This window comes from Phascolarctos cinereus, unplaced genomic scaffold (genome assembly GCF_003287225.1).
Source record: "Phascolarctos cinereus isolate Bilbo 61053 unplaced genomic scaffold, phaCin_HiC Scaffold_2;HRSCAF=192, whole genome shotgun sequence".
NCBI lineage: Eukaryota > Metazoa > Chordata > Mammalia > Diprotodontia > Phascolarctidae > Phascolarctos > Phascolarctos cinereus.
The window spans coordinates 412,400,773-412,427,447 of NW_027555625.1; the positions used below are offsets into that span (position 1 = coordinate 412,400,773).

General features: G+C 43.9%; 1 long non-coding RNA gene across 1 annotated transcript; it reads right to left on the reverse strand.

Moving 5' to 3' along the window:
• Positions 1–2,549: 2,549 nt before the first annotated feature.
• Positions 2,550–20,855, reverse strand: LOC110196057 (uncharacterized). The gene is made up of 3 exons (XR_002321101.2): positions 20,594–20,855; positions 14,055–14,141; positions 2,550–2,906 (listed from the first exon to the last, which is right to left on the reverse strand). It is a non-coding gene; the product is annotated as an uncharacterized LOC110196057 (long non-coding RNA).
• Positions 20,856–26,675: the final 5,820 nt, after the last annotated feature.

Consider the following 26,675-nt stretch of genomic DNA (forward strand, 5'->3'; position numbering starts at 1 on the left):
ATAAAACATAATAATCATAGGCCAAGGGATGGTCAGTCTGAGTCCTGGGAATCAGAGATAGACACCTACAGAGGGATACTATGAATTCCTTCATACATCCAACAACAGAATAATTGTATTAAACTTCTACTTTATGCAAGAGATGTGCTAGCAGCTGGATGGCACAAGGCCTGCTAGCAAGGATCTTACATTATCATAGGGGTCAGGTCAGGGCCTTAGGATCGCTAATCTCTATCCTCTTACTTATAGTCCCCTTACTGCAGGTGTTCTTAACCTGGGGTCCGTGAACTTTGTATATATTTAGATAGATAGATAGATAGATAGATAGATAGATAGATAGGTAGATACATAGATAGATAGACAGACAGATAGATTTATAGATAGATAGATAGATGGATAGATAGATAACTATAATTATTTTCCTTTGTTATCCTATGTATTTTATTTTGTGCATTTAAAATCATTATTCTGAGAAGGGTCCCATCATCTTCAGCCAACTGCCAAAAAGGTCCACCATGACCCGAAAAAGGTTAAGAATTCCCACCGTAAAGGCTCTCAAATATTTTCCGTCCTATTTGTCGTTATATGTGTATTCATAAGAGAGAGACCAGGACAAGGGAGTATAAGGAATCATTAAAAGAGGTAGGAATGTCTGGCCTAGGAAACAAAAGACTTTTTAAGGAGACACGAAAAATGGCTTCCAATATTTGAAGGATTGCTATGGGGAAGAGGGATTAGCCAGAAGGGGGGAACCTGTAGCCCTCTAGATCCTCAAGTGCAGTCATTGGACGGAATCCAAACTTCATTTGTTCCGTGAAGTTTGGATTCTGTCAAAGGGCCATACTTGAGGACCTAGAGGGCCACATGTGGTCTCGAAGTCGCCGTTTCCGCACCCCTTGATTAGACATTCTCATTGGCCCCAGACGGCAGAAGCAGGAGCAACGGACAGAAGGAAGAGCAGGGTTTTAGCTTCATATGAGGAAATACTTCCTAACAATTAGAGCTGCTCCAAAGCAAAATGGAGGGTAAGAAGTTGCCTATAACTGGAAGTCGACAAACAGAGACTGGACAACCACTTGTGGGGGACATTGTTGAAAGGATTCCTACTTAGAAATAACTCGATGACCTCTAAAACCCCTTACAGCTTTAAGATTCAGTAATCCCCTTATACCCACAGTCTGCCTGAAGCTCCCCCTACCCAAAGTGTGGCCTCACACACATTTTTTGTCTCATCACAGAACTACACGATTGCACAAATGTATTCACGTGTGGCTCACGTGGCATGTAAAGGAAGATAGAAAAGAAGTAGCCTTATTTCATAGCAAAAGTGAATGGGTGGGAAGGAAAGCCTGGCAAAAATCCTGGAACAATGAGAGGAGGGAGGTGCTCAGAGGAGAGTGAGATGCGAAGATGGGTCAGTAGTGTGCTCACTGATGTTCATACTGCTTCTCAGCTGCTCATTCCCACAGATCCTGCCTCACTCTGTGTTCTCTTCCCCTGCCCAGACACTCGGGATCACAGTCCTCACACGCTCCCAACTTCCTCCCAGGGGAACAAGCTCTAAGCGGGGTCCTGACCGCAAGGCCAGCAACCCACAGAGCACAGCCTAAAGCCAGAGGCACAATTTCTGTGGCTGAGGGACTGATATTGACTGGCCCAGCCCTGAGTCCAATCCAAAACTCTGAGACCAGAGCCCAGTCCAGAGAACAGAGAAGAAGGTGGTTGGAGGGGAAAAAAGAGAGAAAATCTGAGTTATAAAGGACCTGGGGACCATACAGTCCATGCTCACCATTTTACAGGCCAGAGAGGGGAGAAAACAGCCTCACGGTGCGACTCACAGTGAGCCCTGAAATGAGTCGCACTGTAAGCCAGTAGCAAAGGACTTACTCGGACCACAGACTTCTGACTCTCAGGCCAGGGCTCTTTCATACTATTCATTGTATGAACCAAGCAAGTTAATTAATTTCTCTGGAACTCAGTTTACTCATCTGCCGAATACGGAGGCTAAATTGAGTGGCCTCTAAGACAGACCAGTTGCATACCTAAACTGATGGTCCTCCACGCTAATTGATGATTAAGGTGCGCTCTTTATTAGACAGCAAGTGTCCTCAGAACCAGGCCATGGCCTCTTAACTCTGAAACATTCTAGCCCTAAATCTGGCAGAAGTGGCCCCTGAGAAGTAACTCCTTTTCCTTGACAGTTTTAATAAACAGACAGAAAGTAGAGAAGCAAAGAGAGTCATGAAAGAAATCAACACAGAAAAATAAGCTTCCTTTTCCCTGGAAAGACTCTCAACATCTTTCTTTCCAGAGAGAGAGGAATCCAAAGACATAATTGTTGTAACCCTGCCAGGGTCCAGATGTCCCTGGTTTATACTAAAAATGCCTTTTCTCAGTTGTGTCACCCCGTCATTGTTAAGAGTAGCTGGATGGATTCATACATACCATATTTCCTCAAATACTCCTTCCTTCCTCCCAACCATGCTCTTACCCACATTTTTACTATAAAAGGAAAGAGGGTGGAGTGAGAATTATGAGTGTCTTGAGAATGGTATCTGCCATCTTTATTAAGAAAAAAAGTTCCTATTTTTGTAGCATTTTATAAAACGCATCACATTGGCAAGTCTCACTTGGTCCTTACAACAACTCTCCAGAGTAGAGAATGCCAATATTATTATTATTATTATTGTTCCCATCTTTCAGATGAGAAGCCTGAGGCCTCAGAGAAGGGGAAACTGATTTGCACACGGTTTATTTCTTCGAGTAAAAGTAGTAGAACTTGCATCCATGTCTTCCAGTCTGACTCTAAACTTCATGGCTCTTTTCACAGCACCCGGCTGATTCGTCTTTAGTCTTTGAATGTCTTGCTTAGTTTTCTCCCTGAAAATTGCTCCAACTTTTCCAGTCTGGGTCAAAGAAGAACAGATCTAATTGTAAGTCACCCCTAAGATAGTCAGGCATGCTAGCTGTCTACAAACACATCTTCTTTTCTCTAGCCTAAACAGTCTATGTTTATAGATTCACAGATTAACAGAGTCACAAGAGGCCTTACACATCATTCAGCCCAACCCCCTCATTTTTTGAAAGAGAATACTGAAGTCCAGGATGGTGAAGTGAATTGCCCAGGGCCCACTGCTAATTAATGGCAGACCCATGAACCCAGGTAGCCCGACTCTTGGTCCTGTGTTCTTTCCACTGGTCACAGATGTTCCTTTAACCAATCCATATTTGGTGTTGTTTCAAGTTCCCTGAAATGTTGATCATTGACTAAAAGAATAATCTGTCACTTTGTGTTTCTGGTCCCTGTCTTCTGCATCAGCACTGGCTCTAAATTCAATATTCTTTCCACTGCTACACCTAACTCTTTCTTTGCTCTCTTCCTTTCCCTTTTCCTAATTTAGTAGCTTGGGTCAAAATCAGGGAAATCAAGGCTATGACATCAGAAATACAGTAAGTGGGGTGAGGTTTGATAAGAGTTCAGAACTTAAAGGAACGGAGGAAGTGAGGTGCCTTTAAATTTCTTTGGCTTTGTAAGTGGCACCTCAGCTTTCCCTCTCTAAATAGTTTTTGGCCTTTTCCTGGGACCAGATGCAGGATGTTTGGAAATCATGTTGTAAATAGGACTTTTTTTAAAGAGCCTGCACAGTTTCATATTCAAAAGGAAGTTCATTTTTCAAAAGGATGTGGGATAAAGAAAATGAGAAAGAAGGGGGAAAGGTAAATGTGGAAGAGAATAGAGAAAGAAAAAAAGGAAGAAAGGAGAACAGAGAAAGAATAAAGTAGGAGAGAGACAATGACTGGGAAAGTCAGAGAGAAGAGAGGAGAGAGAGAGAGAGAGAGAGAGAGAGAGAGAGAGAGAGAGAGAGAGAGAGAGAGAGAGAGAGAAGATTGGGTAGAGAATAAGACAAAGATGAAAGAAGACAAGAAAAAGAGTGGGACAATGGAGGAAGAGAGAGGTTGAGGAAAGGAGAGAATGGGGAGGTAGATGAAGAGTTAGGGATAGAAGAAAGAAAAGAGGACAGAGAGGGAAAATGGTAGGAAGAAAGAATGTGAGAGATAATGTTTAAGGGGTAGTTAGCAAAGATATAAAAGAGAAAGAAGAGAGTGGAAAAGGGAAAAAGGGAAAGAAAATGGCAGAGAGTGAAAAAAGAGGAATGGAGAGATAAAGGTGAGTAAGGGTAGAAGAGAAAGTATGAGGAAAAGAAAGGTTACTAAAGGAGAAAAATAAGGAAAAATAAAGAGAGAGGGGAAGAAGGAAGAAGAGAGAATGGGTGAGAGGCAACGGGTAGGGGGCGGGGTTTGGGAAGGAAGGGACAGGAGGAATAAGGCAGGAGAGCAAGGGAAGGAACTTTGAGGCACCCAGGCCTAAGCAAACCAAATCCTGAGCTGAGGCGCTCAAGCTCCCTAAAAATAGCTCAGCCTTTTACTATCCTACAGCTAGCAGCAGAGGAACACTTGGCCTTTTATGGTAACAAAAGTGGCAGATTTCTGCAAGAGAAGACTAATGCCTCAGCCTGTATGTTGGAGATGAGCCAAGGGACATGGGGTGGGAAGGAGGTGGGACAGGCAGATTTCAGGGGTGCCGCTGTTGGGACAAATATCTGTACAGAGCCTGCCCAGTAAAATCCTGGTCCTGCAGCTGGTAGAAAATGAAAATCAGTCACAGTTTCCTTGGCTACTAAAACAACAGGTTGGACGAGATGGTGTCTCAGGTCTATTCAGATTGGGATTTCTGAAATATACTGTGACTGTACACATGAGGAAATTGAGGACCAGAGAAGGGAACCAACTTGGTGAGGCTCAGACTGAATCAATTCCTGGACCCCATCAATACCCCCAAGGATCACTTACCCAACAATGTAGGAAAGAAAGGTGAGAGAGGGGGCGAAAAGAAAGTTTTGAGGAAAGAAAGGCCCGTAGAGAAGGGAAGAGAAAGAAAAAGAAAAGATACCATGAAAGGAGAGAGGGAAAGAATGGGATGATGAGAGGTGGGATTAAGATTAGTTAGATTAACCAAGACTAACCATTAACTAAAATGAGAAATTCCAACTAAGTGTACTAGAAAGAACAGTGGGTTTTGGGTGTCTTAAGGCCTGATTTGAGTCTGGTTCTGCAACTTCTTGCATATGGAAAGACCACCTGGCCTGTCCATTGACCCTCCATCTGGACCCCCCCGTATATGTTGTCTCTCCCCATTAGAAAGTGAGGTCCTGGGGAAGCTAGGTGGCATGGTGGATAGAGCACTGGCCCTGAAGTCGGGAGGACCTGAGTTCAAATCTGGCCTGAGACCAAATACTTGACACTTACTGGCTGTGTGACCCCTGGGCAGGGCACTTAACCCCAATTGCCTAAAAATTTAAAAAAAAAGAAAAAAGAAAAAAAGAAAGTGAGGTCCTTTAGAGTTGGTATTGTCTTGCTTTTCTGTCTGCATCTCCAGAGCTTATCACCTACTAAGCGCTTAGTAATTTTCTTTCATTCTTTTATGAAGTAAGTATATCTTTATTTCTTCTATGTGAGGTGGCACAGTGGATAGAGCACGGGAGTCAGGAAGACCAGGGTTCAAATCTGACCTCAGATACTTACTAGCTATGTGATCCTGGACAAGTCGGCTAACTCTGTCTCAGTTCCTTCATCTATAAAATGGGGATAATGATAGCACCTAACCTCCCATGGTTGGTGTGAGGATCAAATGAAATAGTAATTTAAAAGCAGTTAGCACAGCGCCAAATGATGATGATGTAAACTTAAGCAAGTGACATCCTCTCTGGGCCCTAATTTCCTCTTCTGTAAAACAGAAGTACCGATCTCTAAGGCTACGAAGGAATCTTCTTGAAAGAAGAGTGCCTGTGGGTTTGGGAGGGAGAAGCCTAAAACATCAGGGTTGAAAGATATTGCACCACAGAGCACAAAGTATTTGAGCTAAAAGGGACCTCACGGATGATCTGTTTGTTCTTTGCTTTTTGATAAGGCAATTAGGGTTAAGTGACTTGTCCAGGGTCACACAGCTAGTGAAGATCATGTGTCTGAGGTCAGATTTGAACTCAGGTCCTCCTGACTCCAAGGTCGGAGCTCCATGCTCTGCACTGCCTAGCTGCCCTCGGACGTGACCTGATCTCACCCCACCTTCTACGGAGGAGAAATCTGAGGTGCAGAGGAGGACAGTGGCTCCCAAGGCATTACGGCAGGTCAGTGATGGAGCTGGGGCTGGGCCTTGCTGACTCCCAGCCTCATGTTCTTTATGCTCCTGCTTCGTGAGCCCAGCCAGTGTGCTGGTACGTCGACACCTGGCTCTGTTATTCTTCCCCTGCTGCCCTTGGCCATTACTTCTCCTCTCCTAAACTGTTTCCTCGTGTGTCAAAAGAGGGAGTTGGTCTTTGTTGCTGTTCAGTAGTTTCAGTCGTGTCTGACTCTTTGGGACCCCATTTGGGGTTTTCTTGGCAGAGATACTGGAGTGGTTTGCCACTTCCTTGTCCAGCTCATTTTACAGATGAGGAAACTGAGGCCAACAGTGTTAAGTGACTTACCCAGGGTCACACAGCTAGTAGGTGTCTGAGGCCAGATTTGAAATCAGATCTTCCTGACTCCAAGCCCAGCGCTCTACCCACTGCGACACTCGGATGGTCACTAAAATGCCTTCCTGCTCTCTGTCCTGTTTTCTCTAGGCTCTAATGGTGAAGTTTCAAGGAGACAACTGATTCTTTTTTAGGGGGTGGAGCAAGGGTTGTGCTTTGTAACTCATCTGTACAATGGCTCTGGAGTCAGAGAACCTAAATTCAAATCCTGCCTCTGATGCTTGCTACCTGATGACCTTGGGCAAGTCCCTTCACCTCTTCGGTCCTCAGTTTCCTCATCTACAAACTGAGTGGAGTGGACTGGGCAGCTTCTAGCTTAGTGACCTTGTGATGCTGAGTTGCACCTTCTTCTTCCTAGGCCCCTGTCACAGGGCGACCTCATGTTGAGGTCAGCCTTGGGGAATTGTGCAGCACTGCCCGGAAGCAGCAGGGTCCGCCCTGAAGGGAAAAAAGGGTCCCAAACGTGAGCCGCCCTCTCCGAAGTAACTCTGGGTTTGGGGACTATAAGATACAGTTCTGAAGGCAGAACTAGACAGTGGAAGAAGATATGGGCTTACAAGAGGGAAATACACCACACTCCCAGGTACACCAATGACAAGTGCGTGTCTTTGGGCAGATGATCTCACTCTTCTGGGTTCTGATCTCCTTATCTCTCAAAGGAAGGCACTAGGGAAGGGGGTAGGTGTGATTGCAGGTATAGAAAGGTGGCTAAATTAGACAGTTTCCCAGAATCAGTGAATATCAGAGCTAGAAAAGACCTTAGACATTCTTGAACTAAATTAACTCCTTCATTTTCCAGTTATGAAAACTGAGGCTTAATGGAGTAATGTAATTAGCCTAAGGTCACACAGCTAGTGTTAGAGCTAGGACTGGAACGAAGGCCTTCGGTTTCCATATCTAGTTATCTATTCCATTCCATACTCTAGGGAATCTCCTAACTGACAGTCTAAGATTATTGGACGTGACGTGGGTCAATTCCCCTAGCAGGAGAAATGCATGTTCAGGATGTTTCATTCTACCCCCACCAGCCCCTTTACAGGGATGGGAGCCCCAGGGAACAAGAAAACGGAGTTCTGGGGCTTTAGAATTGTTCCATAGAAAGAAATCAGTCATCTCCTATGGAGTGCCAGCCGTCATTGGCCCCCAGGGAATTGACACTGGATTACGATGCCTATGTTACCATAGGAATGTGGGTGGGAGAGGATCGGGCAAGGACCCACTTACTGAAAGGATGTTTTAGAGAATGCTGAAATGAGCAGAACAAGACATTTCCATTTAAGGAAGCTGATTACAACAGGGGCACTCCAGGTTGGGATATAGCCAACAGATGGTTTAGGAAGTGTAGACAGGATTATTGAAGACATTTCTCTGCAATGGGCAAGAAGAACTAAACCACATAGAATCCTAGAATAAGGGAGATTGAACATGGAATGTTGGAGAATGCTTTAGAACATAGTATCTAAGAGCTGGAAGGGGCCTTAGATTACAGTGTTAGTGCTAGAGAGATCCTCTGAGTTTATCTAGTTTAACCCCCTTATTGACGTGTAATTTAAAGATTGCTGGAATGGAGTCAAGAGAGAGCTGGGTTCAAATCCTGACTAACATTCATTGGTTATGTGATTCTGGTTAAGGTGCTAAATCTCTATGAGCCTCAATCTCTTCATCTAGAAAATAGGATGAGACTTATCATACTCACAGATTTGTTGTGAGAATCAATAAGATAATGTACGAACATTGTTTCATAAAAACTAAAATGTGTTGCAGAAATATCAGCGATTGTAAGTGAGGAGGCTGAGACCCAGAGAGACAAAGTCATATAAAAACCCTATTGTCTACTGTATTCGAGGACCTCTTGCCAAGTGCCAGGTCTCGACAAGGCAGAATCCTAAAACCTCAGAGCTAAATGAAACCTTAGAGACTATCTACTCTAATTTGTGCATTTTACATGGGAAGAAACTGAGGCTCAGAGCGGGCCAGGAATTTGACCAAAGCTACGGAAGTATTATGTGGCAGAGAAAGGATAAGAACTGAGGCTTCTGGGCTCCCAGCCCTGGGCTCAGCTCCCTAACATGAGTCTGTGAACTTTAGATCAGCTGTGAATCTAAATTAGAGACTCTTTCTTATATGTGTTTACTGTCAGAGTCTCTGAAGAAAGAGTTCCACCAATCCTTGGGAAGAAGCTTGTGGCCTTTGAGCTTCCGAGAACTTTGAAGTCCTTTCCTGGCTTCCTTGTCCACTGAGACAAAATGCCCTTGCCATTGGGCACTGATCATGAGCTGACCCACTCAGAGATCGGCAAGGGCCCTTTAAGTCAGGAAGGGCTGAGCCGAGACCTGAGCTACTCCCAGCATAAAATAACATCAGTAATAATAGCTCACTTTTCTATAGTCACTTACAAAGCGCTTGCCATCCATTATCTCATTTGAATCTTTTCATAGGCCTGCAAGTTGAACAAGGCAGGCATTCTTTTCTCCATTATACGGAGGATAAAACTGGGGCTGAGAGACAAATAGATTTGGGGGCCCAGAGCCTGGGCAAGACCCCAGGTCTCCTGACTGATAATCTAGTTTTCTTTTTTTTTTCTTTTCTTTTTTTTGGGGGGAGGGCTAGGCAATGGGGTTAAGTGACTTGCCCAGGGTCACACAGCTAGTAAGTGTTATGTGTCTGAGGCCAAATTTGAACTCAGGTCCTCCTGAATCCAGAGCCGGTGCTCTATCCACTGCACCACCTAGCTGCCCCCCTAATAATCTGGTTTTCTAACAGGAAAACAACAAAAGGTTGCAATCAATCATTTGTAAAAGGCAGTGTGCGGGGATGAAAAGATCATTGGATTTGTGGACAGAGGACCTCAGTTCAAATGGAGGCTCAGCTATCTATTTCCGGTTGCGACCTCACTTCTCTTTAGGCCTCAGTATCTTCTGTAAAATGAAGCATTCGGGCTAGATGACTGCTAACATCCCTTCTAGCTCTAACATGCATAATGATTCAACAGAAACAAAAAAATACATATTACCAGATGAATTCCCAAAAGGCCCAGTATTGGACGCCACCCTTAGGAGCGTCTGTACCCTTTATCAGCCTCCAGTGCCCGAGGCTAGTGACCCTGAGACTGACCCTCTGCAAACTTTGGGCCTTGCCTCAGACTCTAGGCTAGACCTCTCTGCACCCACCCTGTTGACCAGCTGTGGAGCAGCCCTGACTGATGTGAGCCCTGCCACCTCGGGAATGTCTCTGCTCCCTTTTTCGCCCTCAGGAACTTGTACAAGCATCCAGGGAACGAGCGCAATTGTCCTGTCTTCAGCTCTGATCAGTCCATTTCTGAAGATTATGTCATGTTCTGCACTACTTATTTTAGAAAGGATAGTGAACAGTCGGAATGGGCCCAGAAGAGAGTTACCAGATTGATGAGGGACTACAGTGCACATAATTCAAGGATCGTTTGAAGGAATTAGAGGTGTGCAGCCTAGAAAAGGAAAGACTGGGTTGGGGAGGAGTGGGAGGAAGGGATGACACAGGTTTTCAGATATTGGAAGAGGGATTACCCTTATTCCACTTGACTCCAGAGGAGAGAATTAAGAACAAGGCTGGGTGTTGCAGATACCTGTTGACTTGATAGAAGGAAAAACTTCCTTGTACAAAGTTAGAGCTGTCTCTGTTTGATGGGATGCCACAGGAAGCAGTGGGAATGCCCAAGAAGCTCCGTGATCACGCACCAGAGATTCAACAAAAGGTGGGGAAGTGTGTGGGAATTCTGACTTGGGAAGAGGTTAGACTAGTCTCCTCTGAGGTCTCCTCCAGCCCTGTAGTCTAGGATTCTCTAGCCCATTTCTTCGCCCACTTATACCACCTACCTCTTCCTGCCCTCCGGCCTCTCAAAGCCTGTTGCTCCTCTGTGCTCCAGTCTCTTCCTCCACCTCTCTCTAGCTCTGTGGAGGCTCCTCCTTTCCCAGGCCTCTGGCCTATACACCCACACACTGATGGGAAGAACTTACTGGGAGTGGGAAGGAGAGGAGGGGAAGGATGTCGGAAAAAAGGGGGCAGGGAGGTCATCTGGACTCTAAACCCAAAGCCCGTTTGTGACCTCAGCTGGGGGCCACTCCCAGAATTCCACAGCAGGCTCTTTGCAGAGCTTGTGAACGAGGCTCCCAAGGGGCTCCCTTGGTGCTGTTGATGAATTGCATTCCTAAGAGAGGGCAGATTATTTGTGAGGCGAGTTCCCCAGAGAGCCTCAGACCTACAAACAGGCTCAAGCCTTGGTAGGCCCGTTTGCTGTTGGCCAGGAAAAGAAGCATAAGAAGGAAGGCAAAGGGCAGGTTTCAGTAGAGCCACAGAAGAGGGAGGAAAGGGGGGAGAGGGAAGGTCCCAGAGTGTCCCATGGGAGGGCTCAGGGCAGGAGCTGGCTGAAAACGGAAGCTTGATGGAGCAAGGAGGTAGGCGCCGTCGGAAGGCAGTAGCATTGTGTGCAAAACGTGCCCTGTTTCTGAAGTGTCTGGACTCAAGGATCTCTAAGCAATCATGAACCAGGAGTTTGGTTACTTTTTGAGGATTCTTGGAAAGGGGCAAAGTGCCAACAGAGCATAGATCTAGAGCTGGGAAAGACCCCAGAGGCCACCTAGTCTCACTTTTTAATTTCACAGACAAGGAAACTGAGGCCCAGGAAGATTCAGTGATTTACCCAAGGTCACGCAGAGAGTGCCTGCCAGAGGTAAGATTGGAACCGAGGTCCTCTGTCTCTGGAGCCAATGCTCTTGCCACTGTACCAGTGGGTTGGAAGATAACATCAAACAAACAACGAAAACAAAAAAAGTTCAGCGTCTTTCAAGCATAACCCCTAATTCTCACCATCCCCTAAAGTGAGGCCTCCAAGTACCCCAACTGCCAGGCTGTCGGAGATCATGATGCCCCCCTGAAAAGGAGAAACACTGTTATTCAAGGGCCTTGCCCCACCTAGCTAAGTTCTCCACAGTCACAGGCCCCACAAAATATACTCTTGGTTGAAAAAAGTGAAAAGTAACTAGAAATAGATTACTGTTGAGGGGAGGGGAGAGTGTATAGTTTTATTTGTTATTATTGTGAAACGTATAGTCTACAAAAAGAAAGAAAGAAAGAAAGAAAGAAAGAAAAAACAGGCCTAAGCTTTGGGCTCTGAGAAATTTTCCCATTGCCTTATCAGGAACTACCAAAACAGTCATGCCTATGCCTCTTTTACTGCATCTATTTCTCTGCATGGCCAAATCTTGAAGATACAGAAGTGCAGCATTCTATTCAGAAGCACATTGAAGCAGCAGCCCCTCTAGCCTTCTGACCAACAGGTCCCTGCTGAGGTAGGGGGTGAGCTCAGGCATGAGAATCGATTAAGATCATTTGTTAAAAATTATTAGCTTGGCTTTGGAATTACGCAAAGAAAAGTGATATCCATAAAATGTCCTTACCTCTTTTACCCAGAGATTCTACTACTAGGTTATATAGCCCAAGAAGCTAATTGATAAAAAGAAAGGCTCTATATACACCAAAATATTTACAGCAGTACTTTTGGTGGTAGCAAAGACCTGGAAACAAAGTAGATGCCCATCAATTGGGGAAATGCCTAACAAGATGTAGTGCATGAACAGAGCTGTATAATTTCTTGTATCCTCAATGCCTAGAACAGTATCTGGCACATAAGTGTTTAAATACTGCTCATTGATGAAGTAACAAACAATGCATATGAAGAATACCTAGAAGCCTGGTAACACTTATTTGGGATGACTCATATGAACTGATGCAAAGTGAAGTAAACAGAAACAGGAAAACAACATAGCCAATGATTACAACAATGTGAGTGGTAAGAATGCTAACAACTAGACAATAGAAACTGCTGTGAAATTACAATGATCATGTCTATCAAAAAGGAGGTAAAAGGATGCACCTCCCCCCCCCCCTTTGTAGAGATGGGGACTGTGGTTATAGAACGCTACACAGGTCAGTTTTTTTTCCACATGCTGGTGAGTTTTGCTGAATTTTTCCCCCTCTTTTTTATTTCCAGTTCTAAGGAATAGATCTCTGGGTGGGCAAAGAGAAGGGAAAGGGAAGGATATATTTGAATACGTCAAATGTGAGAACAAAATGTATCCATTAATTTTTGTTTTTTTGCAAAAAGAAATTACCTTGGGAAAAGTCATTGGAAACCATCTCCTCATCAAATAAATACACATAAATTCACAAATACATAAACACTTTCCTTCTCAAATCTGACAGAGAAGATGCAGCTCAGACAACGCAGCAAGCTGTTGGACCAACAATTAAGAGAACTGGGTTGAAATCCGTGCTCCGCCATTGACTCATTATGAGACTTTGGGCAAATGATTTCTCTTCTTCAAGTCTCAGTTTGTTCATTTCTACGGTAATTGAAGCCAAAGATCTCTGAGATGCATTCCAGCTGTAAATCCTCTGACTAGGAGGCAGGAGAACTGTGTTTATCTTCTAGTATAACCTTAAGTAAATCATTTTCCCATCTTAGAGTTCGGTTTCCTCTGAGGAGGAAAGGTAGCACATTCTAAGGGAAAGGAGCATGGGATTTGAGATCGGAGGACCTGAGTTCAAATTCAGCCTAGCTTTACTATGTATTGTCTGTGAGTAAATTGTGACAAGTTACCCTGGGCTGTTCTCAAGGCTCCCATTTCTTCCTGTGCTGGAACAGAAGATCTGCACAGGTCTTTCTGACTCTTGAGCCTCTCTTTTCTAAGTTCTCTTCCAGATCTGACATTCTATGATTCTAGGTTGGGGAAGGGCCAAGTATGCATTGAAGGAAACTTTCCTAACTTCAAACTATTGCAGCTAATGAAACTCTTTCGCAAGCCAAGGTTTAAAAAATAAATAAATAAACTTAATCATCTACAGACAATCCCTCTGATGAGAGGAAGCTGGGAGCTGAATCACCCCCTTCCTGGTTCCAGCCGTGTGTAGGGACCTAGTCTGTCTAGACACAGCTTTTAGGAAGCGGCATTATGGGCTCTTTCCCCTGAATTCCTGATACTTTCAGCTTAGAAGAACTTTGACTCATTCTCTGCAATTGCGTGAGGGAACAAAGAGGAGGTTCCTGCAGCTGGGTCACACGTGTACAGAGGCCCACCCTTCACATGTGTGTTAGAATGCATGTGCATGATAACATGCATACATATGGCCAATACACACCTTAGTTCAAGTATAGCTAAGGGTCAGTCAATCAATTAACAAGCATTTATGAAGTGTTTCCTATGTTCCAGACACTACGCTAATTGCTGTAGATGTGAAGAGGGGCAAAGATACCATCTCTCTTCTCAAACAGCTTACCTTCTAATGAGGTAGAAAACATGTAATTTACTAGGTGTATAAAAGATATACACAGCATAAAAAACATCTGAGAGGTGAAGGAGGAAGAGGGTTCTTGGAAAAAGTGGGATTTGAGTTGAATATTAAAAGAAACCAGAGAAACCAAGAGCATACATCTATATACAGACATACCTGAAGATGCCACACAGCAATGCCAAAGCTAAAAGTATTTCTTCACTTTCATCCCAAGTAACTGGCAGTGGACATGGAATGGTAGAGCTGGAATAACAATTATTATAATTATAGTAGCAGAAGTAGTAATAGCAGTAGTAAGTAGTGACAATAATGACAAAAATCCCCTTCCATAACAGTTTGCAGAATATTAAATGTAAGATAATCACAGCAGGATAGCAACTTGTTGTACGATTGTTTCCCAATGAAGAGAAGAATGAAAATAAAAAGCAGAACGATAGCTAGTGTTGGTACAGCACTTTAAGGCTTGAAAAGCTTTTTAAAATACATTATCTCACAAGATCCTCACAATAATTCTGAGATGGGTCCTGTAATCATCTCCATTGTACAGATGGGAAAATGAAGGCTCATAGAGAATAAGTGACTTGCCCATGGTCATTTAAATGGTGAAATTCGAATTCACGCTTCTCTTGAGTCCAAGTCAAGGACTTTTTCCCACTGTACCACAGTGCCTTCTAATTTTTTTTTCTTTTAACATAACATTCACATGGAACTTTTTAGTTCTGCAAAATGCTTTTTATGTTATATCATTTAACCCTCATAGCAACCACGGCAAATATATACAAGTATTATTATAATCTCCATCTCATAGATAAGGAAACTGCAGCTCAGAAAGGTTAAATTCCTTGACTATGCTCACATGGCTGATAAATGAGATATCTGAACCCAGAGTCTTCCTAACTCTTCCTGCTAGCAAGTGCCACGTCTGTCTCACGATATTTTTTCCCTTCAGTCTAACTCATGAAGAGTGTGTGTGGCAGTTTCCATCTCACTCACCTCTTTCTCACATCGTTCACAAACCAGAAAGGACTTTTGAAAATACATTGTTAGAAGCGAAAGGTACCTTCATCCAAAACTTTCACTTCACATATGGGAAAACTGAGACCCAAAGCCACATGGCTACTTAATGGCAAAACCCAACTATGAACTTTTTTGCTGTTTGAGACTTGAGTAACTCAGTTGTTCCCTTTGGATCGGACTATAGTCAGAGGATCATAGAATCTCCTGAAAGTAACCTCAGAGTTCATCTAGTCCATCCCCTTAAGTGAACAGGAATCTTATGGCCAGGATCCCTGAGAGGCAGTTATCCAACCTCTGCCTGAAAACACTCAAGCGACAAAGGGAAGCCCTACTTCCACAAGCAGACTACTCCATTTGGGGAAGGGTCTGATTGGAAAGAAGCTTTTCTTTCATATCAAGAGCAAATCTGCCTTCTCTACAATGTTTACCCAGTAGTCCTACCTATATCCTTTGCAGCAGAATAAATCTAATCCCTTGTCCATATGACAGCTCTTCAGATATTTGAATACTGTGATCATCTTCCCCCTCCCCCCATTAAGTTATCTCCAGACAAAATATCCCCAGTTCCTTCAACCGACCCTTATATGGCCTGGTTTACAGTCCCTGAGCCTGTTGTATTTTATTGAAAGAAAAGAAGGTATGAGATGAAGGGACCAATGAAAGGGAAGTCCTATTGGATAGAAGGGGAACCTTAAAGAGAAGTGAATTTCTAGCTTGGAATCTCAAGTTATAAACTGTCCCCTCCATTCCCTCCACTGCAGACATTCTGTGTTCTAACGTCTCTTTTAGACCTGTTCTTCTATGTTCTGTGCTCTAGAGTCAGTTTCCTCCTTTGGAAAATGATGGGTTTAGGATACATATAATTCGGAACTTTCCAGTTAGATTACTACCAGGGGCAATAAAGGAGGCAGAGGGAGCAGAAGGATCTTTTGGCCTAGGCTCAAAGGATGTCTTTAATCTACCCATTAGAAGAGTAACCCCCCCCATCTATGAGACAAAATTGTTAGAAGCTAGTTTTTCCCTTGATAGCACATTTTACAGAACAAAAGCCTAGAAAACCAACCATTTTACTAAATAAAAAAACACATTTTCAAATTACATTTCTTCTGTTTTTAAAGCTGATTTAATTTGGGTTATAGTAAGGGCTTTAAAAGTTGAACTTGGCCCTGGCCTCCCTGGAAATCTAAGAGCTCTTGCTCACTCTTCTCATAACTCTACTGAAACTGCTCTCTCCAAGGTCACTTATTACCTCTTTACCAAATCCAGTGTTCTTCTTCTTTGACCTCATCTTGCTTGGCTTCTCCATAGCATTTGACGGAGTAGAGCTCCATGCCCTCCACACCTTCATGAGACTCTCCTCCCTTGCCTCCTGTGACTGTGTATTCTCCCAGTTTTCCTCCACAGATTATTCATTCTGTCTTCCTCCCTTGCCCTCTTTTCTCTTCTTTGTCCCACCCCACCCTCCTCACATGCTCCTACACACACACACACACACACACACACACACACACACACACACACACACACCTGCTAAGTGCAGGCATTCTTCAAGGTCCTGTAATCTTTTCCCTTCTGTACAATTTCTCTGTGGAATTTGCCAATTCCCATGACTTGAACTACTCCTTCTATGTATGATGCCTGATAATCTTTTTCTTCAGCCCTGACCTCTCTCCTGCGCTCCAGTCCCACATCTCCAACCACCTACAGGTATATCTCCCCCTGTGTATTCCCCTGGGCCCTCTAATTCAATGTGTTCCAAACCAAATTCAACATCTTCTCCCTCACCACCTGCCCTTCCTCTTGATCCCCGTGTTTCTATTAGGGGCACTATCATGTACCCAGTCACTCAGGGTCTAAACCCTTTAAACCTTGGGTGTGAGGGAGAAGGAGGAGTCTAACATTTGACAAATCATGTCAATTCTTTCCTTACGAGGCCTCTCTCATCTATTTCTCCTTTGCCATTGCTACTGCCAGCACCCTAATTCAAACCTTCATCACATTCTATTTAAGCTATGGCAAGAGACCCTCAACTGTTCAGTCTGCTTCCAGTCTCCCTGTTGGACCTTCCCACTCCACTCCCCTTCCAATCTATTCAAAATATACTGACAAGACTCATCTTCCTCAAGCAGAGTATCCTCTGATCACATCACTCCCCTGCTCAAAAAGCCTTTACTTTCAGCTGTCTGAAAGGGGAAAAAAAGCCTTAATTCCTTAGCTTGACAATCAAGGCTTTCTGTAATCTGTCCCCAACCTACTTTTCTAGTTTTATTTTCTACTGCTTCATTACATTCCAGTGAAACTAAACTAGTCTTTGGAATAGTGACTCCAGAGAATAACATGACTCCAAGCTTTTGCGCACATCATTCTTTTCAATTGTAATACCCTCTCAACCCTCCAGCCTCACCTATAAAACCCTTAATTACTCTACAAGGCTCAGATCCAAAGCCACTCACTTCCATGAAGCCTTCCTTCATGCTTCTACTCCAGCCAGAAGGGCTTCTTCCCTCCCTTGCATTGTTATATTGTTCAATACTTTCTGCCTCATATTGGAAATACCTACATGTGTGTCCTATCTCCCTTAGCAGGTTTTTTTCTTAATGATGAAAAACATTTATTAAGACTTTTCTGTTTACCAAGCATTATGCTAAGCATTGGGGGAGATATCAGCTCCCATCTTCATGGATCAAGTAAGGGGATAAGACCTTTGCATATAGCTATAATGCACAATATTACGTACTGAGTATAAGAGACATTAACAAAACACAGTATGATATGAGAATGGAGAATAAAGGTTGTTACTGACCCAAGTATGAAAGGAGACTTCAGAAGGAGCTGGCCTTTCAAGGATGGACAAAAATTCAATACAGAAAGAGGGAAAGGAAGGCAGTCCAAGTATAAGGAACACTTAAGTAAGGACATGGACCCACACATAGGAGCACAGCATAGGGGGTGTCCATAGGACAAAAATCATTCAGCTTCATTGGAGCTCTGAGTTTGTGAAGGGAAGTATTATGTGAGAAAACTGAAAAGGTAGGGTGGCATCAAATTGTCCATGGCTTTGAATGCCATACAAAGGATTGAAATCTCCCTGAGAGAAGGGATCACATCTTATTCAACTTTGTATCCACCAGCACATCATAAGAAGGTGAAGGAACATATAATAAAGCTTTCAATACAAAGAACTGAACACAAATGAGTTATCAGTATTTATCCTTTTCTAGGCAAGTCTGAAATCAGGCTCCATAGCTAAATATACAAAATCTGGACAGGGATCAACACACTGTCCTTGAGCTAGGGAAGGAAAATGGTCTCCTTGAAAAGATTCATAAAATCCTACCACATAGAACATTAGAGTGGAAAGGATTATCAGAGCTGAAAGGGACCTTAGAACAAAAGATATGCAATGTTAGAGATGGAAGTGGCTTTAAAACAAAGAACATCAGAGCAGGACAACCTAAGCTAAGCAATAATTTAATCCAACACTCCTCTCCCACTTAATACATCAGGAAACTGGGTTACAGAAAGGGAAAATAAATTGCCTAAAGTCATACAGCAGAACTAAGATTAGAAACCAGGTCTTTTGACTCCCAAGAAAATGCTTGAGAACTAGAATGGCTCCCAAAACTGTAAGAATGCCTTCCATGTTTGACTTAGAGAGACATGCCAAGCTTGCCACACTCACTGTGTGGCCAGCTACCACGTAGGTAGAGCTAGAGGTGGTTTGGTGCTAGTGCTAATAGATCAAGATGTCTAAGAAGGGAGTCTCAAGGGTGCCCAGGAAGGTTGGGCACAGACATCTCCTTGTGGGAAACTCCTGGCCCTCTACTCAGGAGGAGGCCGGAGAGGCTAGACTACAATGGGGACCATTGAGGGGGCCCATGAGAGATTACTTAGTGTCTGTACAGGATCTTACCTGCCACAGATTGCATACTAAGAGGGCGAGGTGAGCTCTGGGGAAAGGGGAGGGATCCTAAGCCCACAGTCCTGGCAGCAGCATTGGCCTCCCTCCCAACACCAGCCTCAGTGCCTCTGTCCTGGAAAGCTCCAAGGAAAGGCTGAAAACTGTTCCCTGGCTTTAGAGGACCCAGCAGGATCACAGCCTGTAGCCTGATCCTGCCTGGATTATCTTTGGTGATATTCTACAAGGCAGGGGAACCCTGAGGTGACTTTCCAGGCTCCCTCCTGGTTTGTCATTTCTCCACACTGGAGAAACAGAGCTTCTTCAGCTCTCTTGAGCCAACCAAACCAAGGGAAGAAACAAGAGTGTTGAGACTCACACAGTGTTCCTTACCAACTGAGCCCCCCAATCCCTCGCCCCCTGCTCTAACTCCTTCCACCACAATGTCTCTCCTCATCCTATACCATCCTTAACCCTAGTCCTTAGTATCCTGAATCATACTTACCTGTAGACCCTGAATCACCCTATTATTCTTACCCGCTTCCCTCCAATACAATTCTGTCCCAAAGATTTTGTCCTTCATCCTCCTCTTGCTCCTCCTTATAAAAGATAGACTTGTAGCAAGGAAAATCTGGATTCAAATTCCATCTGACATTTAGCTATATGACTCTGAGCAAGTCATAAACTCTCTGGGACTCAGTTTCCTAATCTATACAATGAGTTGGTTGGAGTCAATGGCTTCCAAGGTTTCTTCTAGCTCTATGATCTCTATGATCCCTTTAACCTAATTTCTTTGTCCCTAACTCTAACTCTTTCCACCCCATCCCCTTCTTTCTCCTTTTTACCCCTTTCATTCTCTGGCTGTACTCTAAAGACCTAGCCCCACTCCAACCCTTCCTTTCATTTTCAGCCCTTATCCATACAATAACTCCTACCATATACACCTTGCCTCTTCTTCACCCATTCTAAGCCTCCTGACCCCAATTGTAACTCACTACACTTACTATCCTACATGTCTGCCCTGACCAGTGTTCCCCATCCTAAACTCATTTTGCTACAAATATTTCTTGCCATGACAACTACATATTCTTTGTAGGCACTCCCAATTTAAAGAAAAAATTGCCTTTTAACAAGGTTTATGAAAGGAACAAACTTTGACAGATCTTGGATCTTTATTTGGAGTTTATAAAACCTGGTCACACTATTCCCTAAATCTCTACACCTTTCCACCCTAAATACTCTATCATCCTAGATTCCCCACACCAGTCTCACCATACCCATCCTAATGCTCTCATACCCACCGTAGGCACACTGTCCCTTTCCTAAACACACTCAGTGAGAAAAATTCCCCAGTCTTAAAAACGCCCTAAGTCTTTATCCCTGCTCTGTATAGTAAGTACCTCCCTTATCACTACCCTATGCCTAGAATTTGTCTTTATTTTTTTTTCTGTTGCAGCTTCAGAAACAATACTTTTAAGACATACGACTCCTTGCCAGGCTATTGGCACCAATGAGTTAAAGATTTATCTGAGGAGTTGGCGAAAGAATGGGTGCTGCTGGGCATTAAAGGGCTGAGTTGGTGGAGGTCACCTGGCCAAGGAAGGTGGCATTTGTCTAAGGCTGGTATAACTCATGCTCAGGACAACTAGAACCTTAAGAACCCAACAGAGACTGAATGAAGGGGAATGAGGAGCAAAAACAGAGCCAGAAACCCTTACGATGGAAGAGACAAATCGATCTCTACCAGAGTCCCCTTGTTGCTTATCCTGTCAGGACTTACCTCTGCGGTCAAGGTCATGGCCTTAGCTCCATCCTGGTCCCACCCAGGCGGGATGGGCTGCATCTGGCATTCAGCTGGAGGGTGGGGGGAGGGGGGACTTGGATTGGGATGGGAAAAGAGGCCATCCATCCCTTTCCTTCAAACTATAAACTGCCACTGGGACCCCAAAGCTGCCACCAGCGCATTTTTAAACAGCTGCTAACCTGAGCCCCCTTCCCCCAAACTTCTCTCTGTCTCCCCAGCTAGAAAGCCCCTTTCTTCGTTTTACCTTATATGAGCTGAAAGAGGAGTCCAGGAGGCCTGAACTCTCTCTGTCCGGCCCTCCCAGGGCCCCCATTGGCCCTGGCCCGGCTCACGTGACCACCTCGCCTTGACCTGCCCGGGTTGGGGGAGTGTTGGCTTTACCCCCTAAGGAAGGAGAGCTTGACAATTTTCATATTTCTTCTAAATTTGGAGATTTCAGACAATGCTGGGAGGTTTGGCTCAGCCTGCCAAAGCCCATGTGGAAGTCATTAAGTCAGAGAGGGGGAGGGAAGGAGGGAGGGAAGGAGAGGAGGAGGAAGGGAGGAAGGGAGGAAGAAGGGGGGGGAACAACTGAGTTCGTGAGGACGACAGGCCTGTGACTGTTGCCAGTTATGTGCCTGGGAACATGAGCAACATGCTCAGAGAGAGTTGTTTGTAATAATTTCCTTCCTTTCCTCAAAACTTTCTGCTCCACATGGGAAAGGATGAAAAAGAAAAAGTCCTGAGAACTCCAGGCAGGAAGAACCAAATCCTGTCTCCCGCTGATGGGCCTCCTATAGCTGGGAGGAGAAGGATGGGGACTGGGCTTGGGAAGCTTGGAAAAGTGGGGGGGGTTGGTTCAGGGGAACAGTGGAATCCAAGAAGCTGACTTGGAGTCAGGACCATAAAATGGGAAGCACGGCTCGGCTGAGGCTGGTGTTACTCTTCATCTGGAGAGAACTGGGGCGGCTGTAGGATGTCCTGGGAATAGTTCTGGACTCAGATCCCTTAGCTTTGATAGGAGTTTGAGCTGGATGGGACCTTAGAGACCAGTTAGTCCAACCTTCTTGTTTTACAGATCAAGTTAGCCAAGGGTCAGAGAGATAAAGTCATTTGCCCAACTCGGGAGCCAGGTTCAAATCTAAGCTTTACCCTGATTAGTCTAGGCAAGTCACATCATTTCTCTGTGTATCATTTCCTGAGTTTTTGTATGAGTTGATGTACATAAAGTACTTTGCAAGCCTTAAAGCAATATAGAAATCTGAGCATTTACTATTGTTTTCAATCTTGGTTGGTTCTAAGTCATGAAGGGGGAGTATTAACCAAACCCAAACCAAACAAAAAAACTTTTTTGTTAAGATAAGCCAGAATTGCTCATATCCACTAGGAAAGCAAAGTACAAAAGCCAACGTGCATCCACTGTTAGGCACATTTGTCCTTTGTATCACCCACGGACCTGGACACTCCACTAGACTGTAGGAAAAAAATCCCAAGGTGACTTGCCCTCCTTACCTCATAGTTATCACTGAATGCCAGAGTTGGAAGGGATCTTAATCTAAACTCCCCTCCCCCATTTACAGAGAGGGAAACTGAGGTTCCAGTCAGACCCCATCTGGAGTACTGTGTCAATCCATTTTTAGACAGAGCAAGTGAAGGTGACCAAGTTGGAGAGGAGACGAGAAGGAATGTGAGGCTTAGCCTAAGTGAGAGAAGACTTATTCAAGACATTGCCTTCAAATCAACGACCCTCATATGGAAAAGGAATTAAACCTGATCTGCCTTGCCCCAGGGAAGAAAACTACAGTAGAAGTAATTGATAGAAGTTGCAGAAAAACAGATTCTGGCTCATTATTAGAGCTGTCCAAAATTGAAAAAAATAAATGGATTGCCGAAAAAGGGAGTGCATCAACTGAATAATAATATTAGCTAGCATTTATATAACTCTTAAAGATTTGCAAAGAACTTTACAAATATCTCATTTGATCCTCCCAAAAAACCTTGGGAAGTAGGTGCAATAATTATCCACATTTTATAGATGGGGAAACTGAGGCAGGCAGAGGTTAAGTGACTTGACCCAGGTCATGCAGCTAGTATGTGTCAGAGGCTGAATTTGAACTCAGCTCTTCCTGACTCCAGGCTCAGTGCTCCATCTGCTGTGCTACCTAGATACTTTCAAGCAGAATTTAGATGATCACTTGTTGGGTGAATTTTAAAAGGAGGTCGTATTCAAGTGGGTATTGGAGTAAATGACCTGTGACATCTCTTCCATAACTGAAGCTGTATTGTTCTTTGACTCCTTGGCCTGGGCTCTTTCCTATAGGCCCCTAATTCTCTGTGTGATGTTGGTAAAAACAATTTCCCATCGTGACCCCTCAATTTCTTCTCCTGAAAAATGAGAAGGTTGAACTAGAATATTCAGCTCTGTTAGGCTACGTTCTATATTCTCTTATAGGTCTGATGGTCTATATTCTGCTGTAAGGCTCCTTCTATCTTCAGCCTTAGGATCATTGCCCAGGCTGTTTCTACTGCCTGAACCACTCTATCTTTCTTGCTTCTTGGAATGTTTAGTTCCCTTCAAAGCCTAGTTCAAGGTCCATCTCCTACATGAGGCTTTTTCCTGATCTCCCCCAATGTTTAACCAATATCGCTACATGTTTACCTTGAGTATATTTTGTATTTATTTATTGGTGTCCATGCTGCTTCTTTCTTCTATGTAATGTGAGGGCGTTAAGTGCAGGAACCATTTTCATCTGTGTTTTTTTTTCTATTTCCAGTGCCTAGCACAATGCCTTGCACATAGGGAGTATTTAATAAAGATTTACTGAATTGGACAGAATTGAATTCCGTCTCTGACATTCTATGAAATCATTATAATTGATATTTGTTGAGTAATGCCTATGATGTACCAGAGGTGGGGAACCTTCAGCCTCATTGGCCACATGTGGTCCATGAGTCTAGGCACTATCGTGTTTAATCTTATCCAGAGATGAAGCATACCTGAGGGCTAGTGGATGTGATTAGAGATGGCTTCCTGGAGAGGTGAGATTCAAGTGAGTGTTAAAAGTATGGCAAGACTTAGACAAACAGAAAGGAAAAGGCAAGGACAAGGGAAAGAAGGGAAGAGAGTGGATGTGACCGATGACTTAGAGATCAGGAAATGTGCTTTAGTTTCCTGACTCTCAATACATAGCTCTTTCCACTTCATCCATTGCCTCCATTAAATTAGTGGAAAGAATGTAGGACCATGTCAGACAACATGGGTTCTAGTTCCAGGTCCAACACCTATTGACTGAAACCTCGACCAAGTCATTTCTTCTGTCTGAGCCTCAGTTCCCTCCTCTGTAAAAATGGGGATAAATAACTCTTGCTCTGTCTTCCTCATTGAAGAATTGGGATTTAATACTTTTATGGCTCTGTGATCTTATCAGTGTATTTCCTTCCTCCAGTGCTATAGGTTACAACTATTATTGTGATCATAAAGTGTTTTGAAAAAAACATAAAACCTATTAAAATGTTACATTTTTGTCATCATTTCTTTACTAAAGTCCTCTTCTTATTCCTCATCATGAAAGAATACCTATCTCTGGGTTCTCCATGGCTATTAAGAGCTGCAAGTCCAAACCACTTATTCTAAAGACAAGGAAACCAAGACTCAGGGAAGGGGAAGTGACTTACCCAAGGGTGCACACAAAGTTAATGTTGGAGCCTGGGCCCAAACCAAGTCTTCTGGCTCCCAGCCCAGGTTCTTTGCACTGTGTTATGTCTACCTCCCTAGAGACAGTCTGTGTAGGGGAAAAGTGATGGGGAAGGAAAATCATTGCAACCTCTTGAATACCAGGCTAAGGAGTTTGGATATGATCAGATAGGAGAGGGGAGTAGTAGAACCATTGACGTCAAGTATCCTTCTCCATTAGGGAATATTGTATCCCTGGCCACATTTTTCAGCACTGTATCTTATGGCCCCCTGACAAATGGAGTCAGAAGAAGGAGCCATACTCTATACTCTCCTTGCCAAATCCAGACTCTCCCTCTGTCACTGTCACTGGGCAAACTCTGCATCTTTAGGATTCACTGCATCGAGTTCAAAAAGAAACAAAGACAGGAGGGACAGCTTCAGAACCAACATGCTTAATGTATTATATACTTAAAAAAAATCCAAATTGTCTGTAATGGAGAAGTTGCATGTGCAATCTTTTTTTCCTCTTCTTTAAATATAAAGATACTCATCTTTGATAGTGTTCGACAAGTCCAGAAAAACAGAAAATTTTAAAATATATTTTAAGAAAGTTTCCTTCCATCCATCTGTATTACCTCCATGAAGATCCTAGCTGTTCTCACCATTGCCCAGTCTCCTACACCACACCAATCCCTATCCTCATACATGAAAACTCTGATATACTTTTTTATCGTCCCCTCAAATACTCCAGGCTGTCGACTCATCAACCTCCTTACCTACCATGGTCTGCTCTTCATTCTACCTCTGTGACACACAGGATGGTCATACCCTTGATCAAATCAAGATCGTAATCCAGAGGGGCAGCTAGGTGGCATAGTGGATGGAGCACCAGCCCTGAAGTCAGGAGGACCAGTGTTCAAATCCAGCCTCAGACCAAACACTTGACACTTACTAGTTGTATGACCCTGGGTAAGTCACTTAACCCCAATTGCCTAAAAAATAAACAAATAAATAAATAAACAGATCATGATCCAGAAATTTCTCCCTCAGACCATAACTTCTTATTCTCCTAGCATTATCCCCTGCTTTGCTCCTATTTCGTCCTCATCATGACCTCCAGTGACTCCATTACACCCAGTCCATTTCCATTTTCCCAGGCCATCATCCCTGCTCTGGCACCCCTTTCTTCCCTTCACAGTCTTGACCCTATAGTTAATCACTTCAACTGGACATCATCCCCTTCCCTCGAATCTCTTGACCCAGTGCCCCATCATCACATACATCTTGACAAACCACCTCTCTGGCTGACCCCTACCTTTTGTATTCTTGCTTATTTACGTGCTGCCGAATGCTGCTGGTGAAAGTCATTCAGCTGAACCAATTGGCAGTCATGCAAATGCATGTTATGCAGTCTCAGCCGCCCCTCCCTGCCACACAACCATCCTTTTCCTCTTCCCTGATGGACTCTTTATTAAGTTCTCCATATGGTCTCATCTGGTAGAACAGCAGCACCTTGAGGACAGAGTCTGGTTTGTTTCTTGTCTTTGCAGTTCCTGCACCTACCACACTGGAATACAGCAGGCGCTTAATAAATGCTTGTTTACAGCAGCCCGGCCATTTTCATTATTACCCTCTCATCTCCTTTCTTCCATCGTGCTTAGTTACCTGGTTAAATCAATACCTCGCAAGCCCCCCTACATCTAAGTGACCCCAGCTAGAACTCACCTGATGCCCCAGCCATCTTCTTTCCAGCAGATCTGTCAATACATGCCTTCTGAAACTCCCCTGCCCCCCCCATTTCTCTTTTTAGTTCTGGAACCAATATGCAGCCTGCAGAAATGTAGAAACGTATTTCTGTTTTGGCACCACTGTTCTCTAGTGTCTCTTTCACCTATCCTTTTTGTAGATTCCTATGGCCACCACCCTAGTTCGAATGCTCATCACCTCTCTAATTACCTCCTAGCTGCCCCAACCCTGCTTCCATTTTTCTCCTCTCTAAGCCATGTCCCACAGAGCAGCTGAGTTAACATTCCCAAAGCGCAGGTCTGACTGTGGCACTTCCTGCTTACGTGGCTCTGAATTTGCCACAAGAAATCAAATGCGTGCTGCTCTAGTCAGCGTTTAAAGCCTTTCACAGTCCGGCTCCACTCATCTTTTCAGGTCTATTTCACATTAGTTCCCCTCTTTGTGTGTTTTATGTCCAGACAAAATATCCTATTTACCGGCCTCAGACACATAATACTTACTAGCTGTGTGTCCCTGGGCAAGTCACTTAATCCCATTGCCTAGACAAAACAAACAAACAAACCAAAAACAACCCCACAAAATATCCCATTTACTATTCCATTTTTACAGTATTCCATCTCTTGCCTCCTTGCCTTCGTACAGACTGTCTTCTATGCC